Below are 3,384 nucleotides of genomic sequence, written 5' to 3'. Positions count from 1 at the left end.
ACAACCATTGACCGACGACTCTAGAGTCTGTTTGAACAGGCGAGAGCTCCGCTTGTAAAGAAAAACGTAAAGAGTATTACACATTTGCTATATAAATGCGCATATATTGATGGTAGATGTGATCTCTCTGCTATCCAGAACCATGCGTGTATATTGTCGATCGGATACTTATCACTTTTATTGTGGTATATAGTAGAAATTGGCACGGAATATAACTACTTCCTTTCAGCTAAGATTAGCCGACGACCTGCTTGACTAGGCGAGCTCCACTCGTCACGACCCATTCCCATCTCATGGTCGGACAGGACAGAGCCCATGGAACAATGTCGATCACCCACCATGAATGCACTCCTCGGCGTATATGAGCCCATCTCCACTCCTCACTCCCCAGCACTGTCGATGGAGAGGACACCGCCGTGGAACATCCCACAAAAAGAATAATGTCGACCATCCACCTAGTGCTCCTCGGGGTCCTCCTCCTGCTGGCCAGCACATCGAGCTTGCAGTTCAGCTCCGGCGACGAAACCACCCTTCTAGCTATCAAGAAAGAGTGGGGAAACCCCTGGCAGCTTGTATCGTGGGACGCCGTCGCCAACGCCGACCACTGTAAATGAACCGGCGTGGTCTGCGGTGGTGGACGCGCCGAGGCCGTGACAGGGATATCCTTGCCGGAGCTGAACATCACCGGCAAGGTACCCGAGCCTCTGTGCGACCTGCCGAGCCTTAGCCGCCTCGACCTCTCCTACAACAACCTCACCGGCGGCTTCCCCCGTGGCCCGCTCCACAACTGCTCCCAGATCCGCTTCCTCGACCTCTCCAACAACGCCTTCCACGGGGTCCTTCCGCATGACATCAGCCGCCTGTCGCCGACGATGGAGAGCCTCAACCTGTCCTCAAATTACTTCAGTGGCACCGTGCCGGCCGCAGTGGCCGGGCTTCCGGAGTTCCGGGGCTGAGGTCGCTGATTCTTGACACCAACCAGTTCACCGGAGCATACCCAGCGGCCGAGATAAGCAAGCTCGAAAAGCTTACGCTGGCCTTGAACCCGTTCTTGCCGGCGCCTGCGCCGCTGGAGTTCGCCAAGCTGACCAACCTGAGCTACCTCTGGATATCTGACATGAAGTCATGAACATGACCGGTGAGATCCCGACGGCCTACTCGAGCCTAGTGAACCTCCAGCTAATCGCCATAAGCAAGAACAATCTCACCGGCGAGATCCCGGCGTGGGTCTGGCAGCATCCAAAGCTCAAGTACCTGTACTTGTATGGCAACAGACTCACAGGGGAGCTGCCGCGTAAGATCACGGCGTTGAATATCATAGACCTTGATGTGTCGGATAACCAGCTTACCGGAGAAATTCCAGAAGAAATTGTTAACCACAAGAACCTAAGCCTACTGTTCCTGTACACCAATTAGCTCAGCGGCACCATTCCAACAAGCATAGCGATGCTCCCCAATCTTAGGGACATCAGGCTATTTGAAAACAATCTCTCGGGCGAGCTGCCGGCGGAGCTCGGGAAGCACTCGCCTCTCAGCAACCTCGAGGTTTCTAGCAACAACCTCTCTGGCCCGCTCCCAGAATCACTTTGCGCCAACGGGATGCTCGAAGATATCGTGGTCTCCAACAACAGCTTGTCTGGTGAGCTCCCGAAAAACCTCATCGACCGCGTTTCGCTGAACAACCTCATGATCTCCAACAACAGCTTCCACGGCGAGTTCCCGGAGAAAATATGGTCATTACCAAACTTGACGACGTTGGTGATAGAGAGCACTGGTTTCACCGGGGCTTTACCAGCCGAGCTATCTGAGAACATCTCTCATATTGACATGGGGAACAACAAGTTCTCTGGCTTACACGTTCGGTGTTGCGTGGCAACCAGCTAACTGGTTCCGTCTTATCCTCAAACGGCTTGGATGCACCCGCTATGAGAGAGGGCGAGGCGGAGACTAGGCCGCCCGAGGCAGCCGGAATCCCACCGGCGTTGCCTCGATCCTTACCGGATGGAAGCGCAGGGGAGTTGCATCTGGCGCATCCGCGACCCCCCCGGCATCCTAGAGGCGGGGACTTTGGAAAGAAAAGGAGGATTGACGAGATCCGACGGCGCGCGGGAAGATCGGCCGCACGGCGCGATCGGTCTAGGACAGGGAAGATGGGTACAATGGCAGGTGATCTTCTCCGGCGAGACGGATCCGGGTGTTTAGATCGACGGACGGCTTCGATTCACACCGCACTCGCGGTGGCTGGTTCTTCTCGATCTGGAGAACGATATCCTCGCCGGCGACTATCTACCGGAAGGCGACACGATTGAGGTAGGTTTGAATTTCCAACTTGATGCTTTTGATGTCGTTGTTGGCGAGCGTGTGCAGCTCGATTTGCGAACGAAGACACCGGCGGTGATTGATCTGACGGAACCGGCGATACATGCACGACCGGGTGGACGTTTTTGGGCACTCTTGGAGAGTGACGACGAAGATCAGGTGGACAGCCACGTCCCCATCGCCTCCATGGTCACCGAAGTGCCTATTGCCTCACCGGAGGCTCATCCATTGCCGGCAACCAAGCATACAAGCGATCGGCGTCGTTCAAAAATTTCAAATTCCAAGTCAGTTATGAAGCCGTGGATCGGCCCGATTCCTAAGGTGATGAGAGAACCTGTAACTTTGTCTGATTTTCTACGGGATAATTGGACTTTGGTCACAAGGAAGAAGAAGAAAGGCAATTGTTGCCGGCCACCGCCGCAGCCAAGAGCGCCGGTGGTGAGATCGGCGGCCACTGTTCGAGCGACCAGACGGGATCGCTTGAATTCGTTATTGGGCTGTGGGCCTGAACTCGATATGGTTCTGGGTATGGTGACGGTCGTGGGTTCTCATGGTGCGGGCGAGGCCCAACCAGAGGCCCAAGCCTCGCGCAGCCCAGTGTGGTCGTGCGTGCATGAATCAACGCCGACACTCTATCCCACGATTGTATCTAGGGCTTCGAGTCCGGGATTTCCATCATTGGGCACGGGACGGGTGAGGAGGATCTTACCTGCTGCCGACATGGCTGGTCGCGGTCAGCCGCCTCCCAAGCGAGGGCCACCTGCCGCTGCCGCCCCGGTCACTGGTGGAGTTGGTCGTGCCGCTATGCCGACTCACGCGGCGGGCGCGGCCGCCCATACAGCTTCATCTGCTGTCGCCGCTGGTGGCGTAGGCCGCGGCGCCCCGGCTTCAGGCCAGGCTAGCACAACTGCGGCGGTGGGCGCGGTCGGACGTCCTGCCCAGGGGGGTGGTGGAGGACGGTGTGCTTCACTACCTCCAAGGCCGACGGCAACGGGACCGGTGGCATCTGCGACACAGCCTCGCGCCGGGACTGCTCGAGGCACCCAGCCTTCCGAGCGACAGGGG

General features: G+C 57.2%; 1 pseudogene; it reads left to right on the top strand.

Annotated features, from left to right (window-relative positions):
• Positions 1 to 315: 315 nt before the first annotated feature.
• LOC125519392 lies at positions 316 to 3,131 on the top strand (annotated as a pseudogene).
• The last annotated feature ends 253 nt before the right edge of the window (positions 3,132 to 3,384 follow it).

Source organism: Triticum urartu, chromosome 7, assembly GCF_003073215.2.
Source record: "Triticum urartu cultivar G1812 chromosome 7, Tu2.1, whole genome shotgun sequence".
NCBI classification, from domain to species: domain Eukaryota; kingdom Viridiplantae; phylum Streptophyta; class Magnoliopsida; order Poales; family Poaceae; genus Triticum; species Triticum urartu.
Note: the sequence above shows the minus strand (reverse complement) of the source record. Positions and strands in the feature narration are given on the sequence as shown.